The sequence below is a fragment of the Taudactylus pleione genome, unplaced genomic scaffold (assembly GCF_031769625.1).
Source record: "Taudactylus pleione unplaced genomic scaffold, aTauple2 ptg000026l, whole genome shotgun sequence".
Lineage (NCBI taxonomy): Eukaryota > Metazoa > Chordata > Amphibia > Anura > Myobatrachidae > Taudactylus > Taudactylus pleione.
The window spans coordinates 35,227,422-35,244,387 of NW_028284428.1; the positions used below are offsets into that span (position 1 = coordinate 35,227,422).

Below are 16,966 nucleotides of genomic sequence, written 5' to 3' on the forward strand. Positions count from 1 at the left end.
AAGACGAAAAAGTCAGAAAGGCAAAATAAATACACAGTAATACAGACATAATGCTTGCTTGACGACAGCTGCTAAAAACATAAACACATTAATTTGTTTCACCAAGGCACACTATGTTGAATGTTTCCCTACAACTTAAACTAATATTATCCTGTACTTCATCACAATTCAATATGACTTTTTCCCTAAAAAAAGTTGTAGAGTAATTAAAGATTCAGTGAAGCTGGTTAGAAAATACACTTTGGCGATCAAGCTGTTAGCCAAATGCTGCAGCATAGTAAAGACCTGGATGCTTTAATCTTTCAGAAAGGGGTTTGACACATGGTACTTTAAACAGCAAGTGTGGGCACTATTAGGCATTATATATCAAAGGCTCTGCATTGCTAAGCTCATTAATATTCCTGAAATAACTGAGGAGTTTGTGCTTAAAGTTGCAATCCCACAGATTTTGTTTCTTTGCAATTTTTTTTATAGGGTACTCTGATTTTTCTAGGATGTACACCCACAGTATAACTCAGTCTTCCCTATTCATAATCTCTGGTAGAGACTCAGCTATATTTAAGCACACAAGCTAATTCCTAAGGAGAGTGTCACCTTATCTGAAAGCACTGCTCTCACATATGTGGTGGCAATTTTGGGGATGGGGTGGTTCTGCTGTGAAAGAAATTATTGAGACCCCATTCTTTACCCACTGTAATTCCCCTCACTCACCACCACTCCCGGCAGCATACCTCACCCAGAGATATACACCTCACTCACCATCACTCTCTTACCTTACCCACTGTAATTTCCCTCTCACTATCAATCCACCCTGCACACCAACTTGCCATCCCTGCATATCAACATACTCCCCCTGCACACCAAAATGCCTCTCCAGCACACCAACATGCCCCCCTCTAAAACAACATGTCTCCTGCACATCAACATGCTTTCCCCCAGTACACCAATATGCCCCCTCTGCTTGCTCCACCCATGCTACACCCCAGTTTAGAAGACACTGTATTGATTGATGTATACACAGGGGCTGAGACAGTAATTTCCCATCACATTAATTGATATTCTCAGGATACAGCCATAAAGATGTAGGAGGAACTAAAGCAGGATACTTTTTATCATATCTGAAGTAAAATGACAGGGTAATATTGAACAATTTTTCATTTTTGGGATTCTGTGGTCCTATACATAGATGAGCAGATGGTGTAAGAAGAAAAACAAAAACAAACAACCAAACACATTAATAAAACTTTTATATTAATACTAACAACACACCGTATCTCCATGCACTAGCTCCACAAAAAAGTCACAAAGGAATGCAAGCTGTTTATAGGTGCAAGGAAAACAGTACTACTTTCCCAGTAAAGACAACTAACCCTAAATTACAAGTTGATTTGTTTTTAAAATGCTACTTAAAACATCTAAAAAAATTACAGGAAGTTAGGCTTTGAGACAAGTTTTGTCAGTGCACAGTGCACACTAGCCTTCCTGTCAGTAGAAGTCGGTAAAGGCGTAGTATGAAGGTCTTAAGCTATTTATCAAAATATGCAATAAAAATTACTATGACTTAAGTCGCACATCCATTAGGCGACTAGGGAAAGACAGTACAGTTACAACATCTTAATTATTCCGTCGTTCCCCATCCCCTGCAGTGCCTACACTGATCGATTAGTCGTTCAGTGTAAGCACCCTCCATCATACCCGAACATGGGCAATCTGTCGTTATCGGCAGATTGACCAGCATGTTCAGGCGATGATTGATGTCAAAAACGACTAGCGGGAGCGCGCATCGCTGGTCGTTTCTGACATTATAGTGCACGATTTGTGCATGATTAATGAGCGATTGCACGATTATGATTTCGTAATCGTGCAATCGCACATTAATATCGTCTAGTGGATGTGTGCCTTTACTCTGTTATTACACCCAGGGCTGTTTCAGTAAGGCACCATGGACGAATGCTAAACAGCGTTTTATGCAGAGCCGTAGCTAGACTTTTTAGTGCCCTGTGCCAGAAAGAGCATTGGCGCCCCCCTCATTTTTTGAAGGGACATAATGCACGCAATAAAGGGGAATGGCCTCATGGGGAAGGACCAGGGAAGAGATAGGGGAGGCCAGGAGATGCTGGGCATGAAATAAGAGGAAGCTACAAGTGAGAATGATAATAAACAGAAATTTGACAGCCCCAAACAGCGCCCCCTGACGAGTGGTGCCCTATGTGATGGCACTGGCCGCACTACCCTAGCTACGGCCCTGGTTTTATGTACGTGTACTGTAGCCCTATTTCCTTGCACTGAATAATTTGGACTTTTGTGGCGACAATTTGCTTTATTATTTTAAAATAATTTGAAAAACAACATCAAAATAAAAAAAAAGGTAATAAATGTTCTCACATCTGTGGTTTACAGGAGGCCCCTACCTTAAAAACCAAGCTGAACAACAAGTATTGAGATGGACTAGGATAATTTACAATGTCTAGTATAACATGTGAAAGACTAACATGTATTTTTGATATGAACAACCTTTGAAATCATAAGTGATATTTGTATAGACTGAAAGACAATGTTGAAATCACTGACAAGCATTTGTTAGCGCAGAAAAAGTTCTGTGAATTTGTGCTACTCTTATGGCATGTGGAATTATAATGTATTATTCACCCCCAAAGTCCTGTTTTCATAAGAATCCTAATGCACATTGCAGATTCTTGAAATATTTAAATGTTGAGTGATTCAGTATTTCAGCAGAAAATGTTTGAAGAGACGATTTCTGAAAATTCTCACCACAAGAAGATCAACATAATGCAAATTACCTACAACAGTTCAAAAAGTACACTACACTTAATATATATCCTAAAAAGCCACACACACACTCTCTTTAATACAATATACCCTTAGAGAGTGTGAAGGCATGTTTTCTTTCTTAAACTAAATTAAATACTCACAATGTAAAACAAGTACGGTAGCTTTGAAATCACCATCACTGCTCAGGGCAAACATATGTAGAGCACACTGCATACAATTTCCCTTTTGTATAAAGACAGATCCTTCACCAGTATGTAACATGTCAGGAACACTCTGGCAGACCATCTATCTAACCAATGCAAAATATTAGCAGAGGGTTCTTTTTAAAATATGTATGCTACATTCCAGGAGTTCCCACGTGTGTGGGGTTAAGGGAAAGTATAGACAAGTAGAATGGGGGACACATAAATATGAGAGATGGGAGAAACTAATTGCAATTTTAAAATGATATACTAGTTCTTAAGAATATACAATACCCAAAACCCACTAGCAGCTCAACTGATCCATTAATATGTAAATTGATTTTTGTAAGGTATGAAAAGAAAGTACAGACAAAAAAAAACTACCATGAACAGGGCGTATTGTTGGTGAATTATATGTTTCTTGGTGACCTTCCAAACACTGCACTTAATTTTTAGGGCAATTCCCTGTCGCTCTAGGGTACTGTGTTATATGAGAAACAGAAAGCTCAACTCTGCCGCCAAAACTGACACTTTGTGCCAACAGTATTTTGTGAGGAAACTTAAATGTAGAATAAACAGCAAGGCTGCATGCATTAAAGAAACCCCATATTTCACAGATGAACAGAGAAATGTTCTCTTATTAATATTCAATCGTTGAGCGACGACATATGTTAGCTTTTTATTAACGAGAGGAATAATGGAATGGTGTTCAAACTCTTAGGCTGTGGCGATTGAAACCATTTTAGGTATTGGTGTTATGTATTAAGGGGCCTATCCATTACACGATTTTTGAACGATCCGACCAAAACCAGGAGGTTTTGGTTGGATCGTTCAAAAAGCCATCTAAATGGACAGGCTGCAAACGTCCTGCGCCGCGCACTCCCGTGAATGACAAAAGAAGTATTTTGCCGTTCGAACAAGCTGGTCAATTTCTGCATATTGCTGAACGACTTTAGTGGATATGCTGTGAACGACCAACGGCGAACGACAAACAACTTTTTTTAATGAATATTCACTCCATTCATTAAAAATTTCCACTCCCTTGTCTCTTCAGCAACAATCCTTGGTCCTTGGTCTTTAAATATATCGTTCACAAAGTCTTTCATGTTTGTGAAAGATTTTTTGCATTTTTGCACCTCACCTCGGCGACCTGAAGGTCTGAACGCCAGACGTTCAGTCTTTCAGGTCGCCTAGTGGATAGGCCCCTTTAAAGCATTGGTTTGGAGAATGACACATTGAATTAGTCAATGGCTATTAGGGGAGGTGTTATAAAGGTGGGTTTTGATTAGTAATATAACTGCATTAGCTTTTCATAGCCTTTTTTCCCAGAATTTCTCCAACCCACCTCCTTTTTTGGTTTATTGGTTACTTGCTTGTTTTACTTTGGTGGCAGTAAAGAAAAACTGTTTTGGTGTTGTAGAGTGTTTACATTGTTGGGGGTGCTCTCCTAATAAAGTTATTTTATATTGCCATACTACTCGTGATTGGCCAAACCTCTCACCTGGGAGGGTCCACTACTCGATGGGTCCACCACGTAAACTTTAAAGGAGAATTGCTCACTAGCATTTGGGTTCTGGTGTGCATATCTGTCTGTTCCTGGTCGTGCTTTGCTATACCACATATTCTTTTAATACCACTTAAAATAATTCATCAATAAACAAAAATTAACCTATATGCACCAACACGGTTGTCTGCCTTTATTTCTTAGTTACTGATACATTGTAAATGTTACAAATGGGGAGCCAGAACGTTTATATCACAGATCGTAATGGAGAGTTGGTGCTGCCCTTCCATTTGCTTTTTTAGCTGCAGTGAAAAAAGGTGCGTTGCTTGTATAATCTTTACACATTTTAGTTGTTTATATTACAGAGTTGGAAGCATCCACTGCATGAAAACTCAGCAAACACTATCACGTTAGAAGTGCAGAAATCTTTAAAATGCCTTCTTTCAAGTCCTCAATATTTTTTTATTTGCTGTGGGCAACAAGAGATCAGCCTCATCTCCCCAAGGCCGTCCCTAAGGCATGGAGAGATGGCTGGTAGAACTTGATCATGCTACACAATATCGTATGCGCTATGAACAGCGGATATTATTTTAAGAACACATCCATATGCTCACAGCCAGCATTTACACAGAACCAGAGGAAGGGGTCAGGTATAAAAAGATCACTTGTTACATTGGCACCTGTAACAGCTTCACGCAGACTGATTCCAACATAGCAGTTGTAAATCCATGGAAACCTTCAGAATGATCATTTCAACTAGAGGTCTTCCTTGGTATGTGAGGGTTTTGGTGTTGTGGATTATATATGACAAAAGAGGCTTTTTACTATACAGTAATTTACCTGTGCTTTCTAACTGTTGTGCTAAAAAAAGGGGAAACATCTGAAATATGCTTTGAGCTAGAAATTGTTGAAACATCAAACTGTCAGCATCACACTGTATATATATAAATCTGTCCTGTCTGGGTTAGTTATGATTCAGATTGGAGGAGAGGAAATGTACACTAGACTCTTTCTGGAATCTTATGGGGAGTGCTCAACACCCTTGGTGTGACTCACAAATCACATTTGCTTTGAAATAAGACCCCAAGTAGAGTCATTACAGTCACCTAACATTTGCTCTGGATGTCATATTTTACAACGGATGTCTATTTTTCCAGCCACACTTTGTGAGACTACATAAACCGGTTCTGCAGGTCCTGTGAACTGACAATACTTCATTAAAAGTCACCTACACTTTCGTTGTGGTGCTCCAATCCTTGGCTACTATCCAATCTACTCTACTTGCCACATCTATGTTGTATGAGTCTAAACTATGCCTGCGTCCCTCCCTATCTTTGCAGCCTATGATCCACGCTAGTTGTTTATGGCAACCAGATGTTCTTAAAATGAACAGGAAAAAAATGAAAGAATCATATCAAATTCAAAGGCATCACTAGAATTTACAGCTGCCCCAAAAGCTGTCAAATTTCAGTGTACTTGTGATGGTGTAGTCTTCTACAGGCAGGAAATAACTCCATTCTTTATATTATAGGTATGATTTTCTAGGCAATGGCAACCACATATAACTAAGAGCAGTCCAAAGGCAACTACACTGTATTCTCATAACCAAGTCTTAGGGCCAGATTAGATTAGCAGCGATACTTGTAACCTCAGACTTTAACAACTATTGGAGCTATTCAATAACAAGCAAGCCCTTTTCCTTGTGCGGTAATTCTGTGGCTAGCGCGGATTAACCCATAGATTATGGGATAAGTGCCTGTAGGTATGGGATAACATGTTCGCACCAGACGCGGTAAGGTCAGAAAGCCCTACTTACTGCAGATTTCTATTTGAGCCTCAGGAGGGTGCAAACACAAATATTTGTTAAGTACAGCCTGCGGGCTACCGAAGACTGCAATTGAATATCCCCAGGTACTGCTACAAGCCCACGGTAATTAGTGAGGATAATTGAATCCGCCCTTAAACTGTAAAAGAGGGAAATTATATTTTATTATTATTATTATTATTAATAAAATCACTAAAAATCAGTTTATACATTTAAATAAATATGATGTATAATTTATAAAAAAAAAAAAAATATCTTCCAACCATTTTCAATACCTCTTTTATCATTCTGGAGCATATATAATATTACAAATTCTTCATGAAAATGTATATGCTCTGAGTTTTGAATTGACTTCTACTATTTGCTGCAATTTACAGGCAATTCTCAAAATTGTAGCTTTCCCGTGCATATAAATGCAAATACTGTATGTAGTCGCACTTATACTGCACATTCAGAAATAAACCTTTCAAGTTAGAGTAGAACACAAATAATGAAACTGAATATTTTTATGTTTTATAAAGTAATAAGAAAGTACATGGGAAAATACATTATTTTACTACCTTAAGGGTTATGCTGGCAACACACAAGCAGTCATACTGCCTGCCCCATGCATGAAAAATTGCTTCACACAGAACCTGAGAGATCTTTTACAGATTATTCTGAAGGATTACAGAATTGGCTAAATCAGATCAATAGTGCATGACCAATTTATTTAGACAATTTCATAGAGTAAATATCCTGAGGACTAGACACAGTTATAAATGAAGTCTGTGTATTGACAGACAGACAAATAGGTAAGAGGGTCCTGCTCTTAAATTTACAATCTAAAGGTGCCCATACACGGTGCAATGCACCATGTAGGGCGACTGCCGATCCGTGGGGGCGCGCAGCACGATATCAGGTACGATATCGTGCCCATACAGATACGTATATTGTGCCGTGTATGGCCAGTTTAAGGGAGTTTGATGAGGCCCCTTAGTGTTCTTGGGCGTCATTTATCAATGAGTTTTATCACTCAAAACGAGTGATAAAACTCACTGCGTATGATAAATGGTACTCCAGCCAATCAGCTCCCAACTGTCAACTGTTTGAAAAATGACAGTTGGGAGCTGATTGGCTGGAGCACCATTTATCACACTTCTTTTGAGTGATAAAAATCATTGATAAATGAGGCCCCTAGTCACACAATAAGGTTAGTCTGAGGTTGTCTGAGCATAGCATTTAAGTTTAGTTACAGTGTTACAGCCGCTGACACCGTAAAGTAGTATTTCACATGCAGATACACCCGCAGTTGCACAGGGAACATAGGCACACTGCATACGATCTCTTCCTGTCAATCAATTGCGAGTGAATCTTCACAGCATGCGCGATCGAAATTCATTTGCATCAATGGGGCTAGGACGCATGCAGACCACCGATAATCGCTCAACTGTGTGAACATCGGATTAGCGTTCAGCTCTGAATCAGGCCCATTGTCTGTAGAGGTGATTTTTCAGGAAAAGTAGTGAAAGTTTGGCGACTATAATAAAATCTTGTTGTAGAAGGGAGAGAATTTCAGTGGAGTCAGCTTAAAAAACGTCATGTAAGCAGGAATAGGAGCTGGTACTGAGTGTGAATGAGAGACACAGACAGTGTATAGAGGAGGTGTTGGGTGTGGAGATATTGTGAGACAAGTAAGGAGAAATATGTTGGTATAGTATATTTATGCTAGCAGATGTGTTTAATATTGAAAATGGTGAAATTCAGACAACCAGTATAGTGACTGACAAAGTGAGGAAAACCAGTCTATCCCAGGGGCTTCCAATCACGATCCTCAAGGCACACTAACAGTCCAGGTTTTAAGGATAGCCGTACGTGAACACAGGTTTATTAATTAGTACTTCAGTTATTTTGCTATAACCATCTTTGCTCAAGCATGGATATCAATAAAACCTGGACTGTTAGGGGTATATTTACTAAAGGCGGGTTGTTAGAAGTGGAGATGTTGCCCATAGCAACCAATTAGATTCCACTTAACATTTATCTAGCACCTTCTAGAAGACAATGGCTAGATTCTAATTGGTTACTATGGGCAACATCTTCATTTCTAAAAACCTGCCCTTTAGTAAATTTTCCCCTTAGTGTGCCTTGAGGACCGAGGTTGGGAAACACTGGTCTAGCTGCTGCATTCCAAATACATTGTAGTACTGAAAACTAGGTATGGGGAAGACCAGTAAAGATTGCAAAAATCAATGTGGGAGATAATGAGTGCATGAATTCATGTTTTTGAATTATCTTCTGGGACATATTCTGGAAATGCTGCTTAGCTGTATAATTATTATCAGTTATTTATATAGCAGACGCATATTCCGCAGCACATTACAGAGAATATTTGGCCATTTACATGTATTTGGATATATATTGCATGTGTGGAACAAATGAAAATTTTGAGTAAAGAGTAAAAACCTAGGCAGCGAGATGGTTGGGTACGTTTTATTGTCATATTGCAACAGAAATAGATATGTCAGGCAGGTACAGTAGGTCCTGTTGTCTGGTGGAAATATTATTAGCACGGTTCTTGAATAAATGACTTTGCGATGGCGAGAAAACATCGAAGATTAAATTTCAAATAGGAATTCAGTAACATGGGCCAAGACAGATGGCCAGATATAAGCATTGAGTTTATTTAGTGTTCCATGACTGACATTGTGCTAGACGCAAAGTGTAAAGTGTAGCTGGAGTCACTAGATCATGGGCTGGTTCTAGGGTTTGGTTAAGATGCAGCATTGCCAAATCAGAGGATAAATTAGCAATTGTGGAGAGACAGGGAGGTGGAGAGCTGTTGATAATTAATAGATCTGAGAATTCAGTAGGTAGCGTACAAGCAGGCTTGGTAGATTTCTACAACAGAGAGGTTAAAGCAATGGAGGAGAGCTAACAGGTGATAAGGTGGAAAGGATAGTATAGAAATAAAGGGGGAAATTCAATTCAGCGCACTGTTAATAGCGCCGGGAAGGAGTTCCTGGAGCTATTCAATTCACCACACTGTTACGTCCGACTAGTCCGATGCAATGAGTCCTTAGAATTATCATAGGGAAAGATGTATCAAAGCTTGGAGAGAGATAAAAGTACCATCCAATCCGATTTTGTAATTTTTCAAACACAGCCTGTAAAATGACAATTTGAAGCTGATTGGTTGGTACTTTATATCTCTCCACTTTTTCTCTCTTCAAGCTTTGATAAATCTTGTGTAGCCCCCAAAACATATTCAGTTCTGTAGTTAAAAATATGATTGTAAGTGTTTAAACATTTTGTTTTAGTCATGTTTACTACTTTAGCATATAAAAATGTGTTTAGCATCCACACTATTACCCAAAGTATTAATAAAATTAACAATAATTTGTCGATGTTTATCTAAGCCAGGGAAAGTAACCTTGATGTTAATGATATTCTAATTGCATTAGACATGTAGGCAATTAGCACCAAACTTTCTTGATTATGCCCTTCCCTACAACAACAAGATTCCTCCTGAACACAAGCAAAAGCCCAAAAGGAAAAAGCTTGGAGAGATGGCAATTGTCTTGTGACTGATTAAAAGGGTGATTACCTAAACAAATACCACACACAACAAAATGCACACTGTGTTCAGCCCCAGGCTAGATTCTGAAACACAAAGGTTGGTGCTAACTTCCCCAAATAGTTGCTGTAGTAAAAGGTTGGGTGGAAACTTGTTTTCTTAAGAGACAAACAGCGTTATAAACAGTAGGTTGTCAGTAAAGAGAGTCATTTAGTCTATTGTTTTTCTATGTGTGTGTGTATATATATATTATATATATATATATGCATATATATATATATATATATATATATATATTGAGATTTACCAATAAGGTTTACCAATCAACAAATGAATTTATGTCGGATCAATGTGGACATTTTTCAGTCCAATAAAAGGAACAGACTAAAGCTGGGTACACACTGACAGATACATTTACCGATCAATTGATTGGCCAATATATCTGCTGCATGTCGTCCATTGTGTACCCACGATATGTCGGTGAACGTTGCTCACCGACATATCACATTGGCTGTGCTGCACATCCGATGGACAGATATGTCGGCAGACCGCACATACACACACACACACACACACAGCGGCAGCCACGAGGAGGGGGGCGGGAGGGCACAGGCAGATGATGGGCGTTCAGTGTGTATAAACGACCATCATCAGCAGATATATCTGTCAGGTGTGTATCCACCTTCATTTAAATATAGCACAAGTGACAGTCAGTTTTAGTTTTACCATTGCACTTTATCCAGTTTTTCACCAGTCACTTTTACTGAGCAATCATCACTGCTGCTAAAATAATGTTAATACTGTGACAATACCAGGTCATTTAAAAAGCTGTCAACACTGCCAAAGGAACCAAAACATCTACAGTTGTCACATGACTCCCACTGACATCATTCTCAATAAGCTTAAAAATATAGGTCAAACATCTTACTATCCCTTCCTCCGGAATAAGCTTTCACTTTCAATGACACAGCTTCGTCTGGTAATTTTATTTTTGCAAAGATGAGTTAAAATTATTTAACACAGGATATATATTGGAGGATGCTTTGTGTTTTGTTTTCTATATAGCCAAAATAATCTTGCTCCCGATAAAAGTGACATTCTTGATTATTTGAATTACCAGAGCTTAGACATAAGGAAAGCTGCATTTAAAATAAAATACATGCTTTTTTAAGAGTCACACTGTATGTAAACTGCCTCTGAATAAGAACAATAAGCATATCTCCATTTAAAGATCAAAACAGCATATAAAATAAAAGCTCAATAATGGTTTAAGTACATATTCTTTCAATCCACTCCTCAAAAGGCAAAATTATTGTTTGCTACTTAAAATTATCATATTTTATTTCCTATATCTATATAAACAAGAAAACTCACAAAGCTTTTTTTTAAAGTTAAGGGGCCTATCCATTCGGCGACCTGAAAAACTGAACGTCTAGCGTTAAGTCCTTCAGGTCGCCGGGTGCGGTGCCCGCACTGAACGGCGTTCACTGAACGTCATTCAGTGCAGAAGACCGACCTCCCTATCTGTGAACATGTGGAACCTGACGATCGTCGTCAGGTTGACCAGCATGTTCCACAGATAGTCTGGGTCGGCGAGGACCCAGCGTGCACGCGCATCGCTGGTCCTTGCCGGCTATCCATTAGACGACTTTCTGAACAATCCGACCAAAACCTCCTGGTTTTGGTCGGATTGTTCAAAAAGTCGTCTAATGGATAGGCCCCTTTACCCTAAACTGGTTATGTAATATTGATACAGCTGAGAACCAATGAGCACCTGATCACAGCATAATTTAAGCTGGGAACACACGATGATGTAAGCTGGGAACACATATGATGGTGCGGCCCAGCGATACAACGATGAGATGTAACAAGAACGATGGATCTGGCGTACACATAATCCGATATGTGCGATATATTGTTCCGATACGCATTTATAACATGCAGTCTACATACAAACACATAAAACAATTAAATTGTCAGATTTCTGAGGAGCACACTGCGAACGTGCCGACGCGCGTTTCGCTGTGATGTGCTTTATCAAGGCAAAAGCGGGTGTTGAAAATGTAATAACCCTGCACGCTGAGTACAGCAGACTGGTGGTTTGGGGTTATATCAGTTAACAGTGGATTGAAATAGCAACATTGTTGTCAATATACTCCATTTATACTGATTATAACCACACTACTATTATGTATATATAGAGGTTTGGTGATAAAACAACCTCTTAAAAGTAGTAAAAGGAGTTTAAATACCTCCAATATTGATACAATATCATGTGAGAATCCATTAGGGGATTAGGATTTGATACAATCACTGATAAAAACCAGACCATTTTTATGCTAATTATTGATGAAAATATTGACCAATAATGTTGTGCATTAGGTCTGGATATTAAAATCTGATTACCCAGTGAATGAGATGGTATTGATAATATCAATATATGCAGTGACATATTATCGATATACTATATAATATTAAGCTATCATCTATATATATTTTTGAGAGGTTCCAATTGATTTATCTCCTTACATTAAACACATTATCTAACATAATAATAAAGATTAATAAAAGAGGACACACAGCGAGGAAAATAAATTTTATTGCACATTTGTATTTCTATACACACTGTCTATTTTTCTATTATTTTAAAACCAATATTTCGCTGAATAATACTCCCCTTTGGGATTAGAATTTTTTTTTTAATGAATATCTAATAAAGTATATGATTTTAATACAAAGAAATTCAAAATATGTGCGCCGCACTATAGATAAATATATATTAATAAATATCTCTTCCATGTGATTCAAAAAGAAACATTTTTTTGTTTTATACTTGGTTCCACTTTAAATCCACATAGCTAAAATCAAACCATCCATAGCATACCTCACTAAATCTGGGTACTTCAACAGATGTTCATTTTGAGACATTCCTTTCAACGATCCCTTGGTTGACGATGCACTGTTACTCTGAAGTGCACCATTTAAAACGCACGACGATGGCTAATCATTTCTTTATATTTTAATATGCCTGAACCTATTCTTTAGCTGCTAGTTACAGGTTGATGGTGTGTATTGTTCAAAGGCAGGAAAGACAGAGCTTTATGATTGTGTAAAATCTGACACCTTGTATCAACATGAAAGTGCTATTTGTTCTAAAAAGCATAATAAATTATTTTATATTAGAGGACTCAAGTGGGATTTTATTCCCAAGCAAGTAAAACGATCCTCTTTATTGCTGGAAGCCTTACTAGTCTGTTATATACAGTAACTAGAAACGCCACCACAAATATTCTCCTCTACCTTCTGTATGGAGAACGATAAGTGTATACACAGTAGGGCTAAATGTAAAATTGCTTTCTGTACTTTTAGCAGAAGAAACCAGTTCCACAGAACTTTATTTACGGATATGCACAGCTATCTATTAAACTATAATATGGTGCCTTTATTGAAGATGTTTAGTGCTCCAATACTAGGAGGGAAAATGACAGATCTGCAACAAAAAAAATAAAGTTAAAGTAATCTAAAGGTTTTTACACATGGCACTGAGGTCATGTTCTCATTGAATCTGGTGGGTTTCATCAGGTCCTCTGATTTCCACCCACACACCAAATACATACTTGCAAGCTAATTGGCTGCAAATTAACCCTAGTGTATATGTACCTCCATGTAATAGGTAATATAGATTGTAAGCTCACTTGGGCAGGGATCTATATGATTGACTGAAATATTCTCTGTAAAGCACTGTGGAAGATGTGTGCGCTATATCAATAAATAAATAATAATAGAACAAATTGCAATTACACACGTGGCAACAAAAAGAAGGAATATATAAATAATTACAGTGATATTCTCAAATGGATCTGGTGCATGGGCAGATATCCGACCATTGGGAATCTGCAATTAGATGAATCAGGCCCAATGTTCCTTCGGGCACATGTGTGTGTTAGAGAATTAATGGGGAGATGTATGAAGCCTTGGAGCAAGATAAAGTAGAGAGATGGACCAATAATATGCAAAGGTCACAGCCCTGTGATTTGTACTGAAAGGCCCACTAGTGGCGTATCAAATCTGTCATCAAACGCACAACTGTATACAGCATCAATGTTCTGACCAACCGTATGGTCGCTCAGAATGTCAGTCGGAAGACGCCAGAGCCTTAACCACTGTGTATGAATTCAGTCAAAGGCATAAATATATCCCCGAAATGGCCGAAACACATCTGTGTCTAAGGCGCAACACCCCCATTACCTCCCACAAATTCTCCCTGACTGTCGATCACTCTGCGTCCATGTCCTCATTGCGACGGCCATGGTAATAAAACTTGGCACATGTGCAGTACGACCCATACGCATTCACAGTACAAAAATAATAGCTCAACAACACAAACATCGGCATTGTGTCCACCTCTAAATCAAGCCCTAAGTACCAACCACTACTCAGCTTCTATCCTTTTTCTAGCACAGCCTGTAAAATGGCAGAAGCTGATTGGTTGGTATATTATTTCTCTCCAAAGCTTGATACATCTCCCTGTTAGACTGTAAGCTCCAATGGGACAGGGACTGTTTTATGCCAATCACTCTCTGTACGGTGCTTTATTTAGCTATAGAAATAAATTATAATGATATTTCAATAGCTGCTAACTAAATACTAAAACAAACAAATTGTTAAGTCATGTCTCTACAAAATTGTACAAAGGTCCTTGTAACATGATAAAAGCAGCAGAATATAAGATGGAATATTAAATAATATTTCAAGTAGCAATGTGCAATTTAATCAAATAGGAATTAATGAAACAACCCCAACACCATCATCAGCAATGCATTTTAAAATATATAGAATCATTGTACGAAGGGGCTCATTTGTGTGTTTGCAGAAAGAAAAATAAGTACATTGATAATAAAACCTGCGAGTCATGAACATATACATGAATAAACTCCTCTGGCTATGTAACTGTGAATAACACACATATCATACAAGAATTACATCTACACTGAGAGAAAGGTAACTGGAATTTCAGACATAAATTCATATGACTTTCATGATACTCCTAAACTGCTTTTATAGAAAGTGACAACCCATTATGTCATACAGACAGGTAAACACTACAATATTATTATTAACAATATGTGTGTATTACAAACTTCAAGTCTGACCTCTGCAGGCTGGTAATTGCAATCAATCTGCATTAGTGTTGGATGGCATGCATCTCATAGTACATACTGACAGCTTGTGCACTAGACCAAACAACACTATCATTTTGTGTCTTGGGGCCTGGTGACTGCAGATAAGAAAAAAGCTTCACCAAAGGTCACCTTAAACAAGGACCAACTAATTTCACTTCAAAGGGAACAGCTTTTACCACCAACACATCTACTCTCCCAGGAGACTTGCTGACATTATTTAAGGGCATGTGTGTAAAATAAATACATATATATATATATATATATATAGCATAGCGAAAATGCTGGCACTCGCAGTCTCCGTGTAATAGTTGGCGTCGGTGCCTTCCCTTGTCCTGACCGGACCCGGGAAATGTATAACGACAGCAGTGATGGCGGCACTCTTAGCGGCTTGTAGACAAACAGTCTCCTTTATGTTATCAACGTTTCATGAATTTAATTAATTTCATCAGGATGATGAAGAATGATCCTAATGAAATGAATTAAATATATTAAACGTTGATAACATAAAGGAGACTGTTGGTCTGTCTACAAGCAGCTAAGAGTGCCGCCATCACTGCTGTCGACTTTTTGGTGCCCTGTGCCAGAAAGAGCATTGGCGCCCCCCTCATTTTTCAAAGGGACATAATGCACACCAAAAAGGGCCATGGCTTCATGTTGAAGGGCCAGGGAAGAGATAGGAGAGGCCAAGAGATGCTGGGGATGAAATAAGAGGAAGCTACAAGCAAGAATGATAATAAACAGAAATTTGACAGGTGCAAACAGCGCCCCCTGACCTGTGGTGCCCTGTGCGATGGCACCGGCCGCACTACCCTAGCTACGGCCCTGTATATATATATATATATATATATATATATTAGATATATATATATACACACATCATAAATTACACATCTCTTGTTCAATCTCCAGCCATACTCTAATTGATTTATGTACTTATGTAATAATGTCAAGGGTCACGAAGATGCTGTGGTGACTGATGTGATGTCACTGCATCCTTGCCATGTAGATGGTGGAAGGAACTTGCTGTTAAGGGTCACATGTCACACACACACCTTTATGCCATGAGGTTCTGTGTGCATAATATAAAGTTACATATTTATATCTGCCTGAATACAACAGACAGTCTGTGGTTATAATACCACAGCACATACTTGCTAAAAAGCACAATTGTCAGAAACAACTTTGCTGACAAAAGAACAAATGGTACAACATGTCCTCATAATGTTCCGCACAACTTAGTAAAAGCTGTTAAATGACTGATGCAGACAGCAAGCTCCTCCAGTGCCAACTCGGGTTACATAAATCTCCTGCTTGCTTAATGCTAAATACTGATCCATAAAGTCAAATAGGTTAACAAACTGTCCATTGTCCACTGCCTTGCATCCCTTCTGTTCCCACAAACCTACAGCAGAGGTTCCCATAGTTACCCTGCATGTCTATTTACCACCTAAGCGATCAAAGCAGGCACACAGCACACAACAGTAAGCTCTGCCAGGCTTCCTACAGAGTAAGTGCCCAGCCACTAATTATCTAATATACTTTCTGCATATGGATGCACTGCTCACATTCCCCTTTCCAATAAACAGCTTTGTCACCAGGGTGTACTCTGCCAGCAATCGCTGATCACAGGAGGCAGCAGATACATCACATACATGGCTTCTTGCTAAACATACATATAGTGGCAGTTGTTACAGATACCGACCTTACACCATAGTTGTATGAGGGGGATAATGAGAATGAGGATAAGGCAAGATCAATTAATGAGTGTCAGGTTGTTGGAGATGTCCCTCTGCACTACACATATTTCTGTAAGACTCTCCTCGCTGGCATCAGTGAGTCTGATATATTATTATGACATTATCATTTATACCATGCTGTAACATTTCCCAGACTGAAAGGTTTAAAAGAAGAAACTGTGCAAAT

At 38.5% G+C, this 16,966-nt stretch overlaps 1 protein-coding gene across 3 annotated transcripts in view; it reads right to left on the reverse strand.

Moving 5' to 3' along the window:
• The window catches only part of MID1 (midline 1), a 170,980-nt gene that overhangs the window by 140,377 nt on the left and 13,637 nt on the right, over nucleotides 1-16,966 (reverse strand). The gene's annotated exons all lie outside the window — the stretch shown is intronic.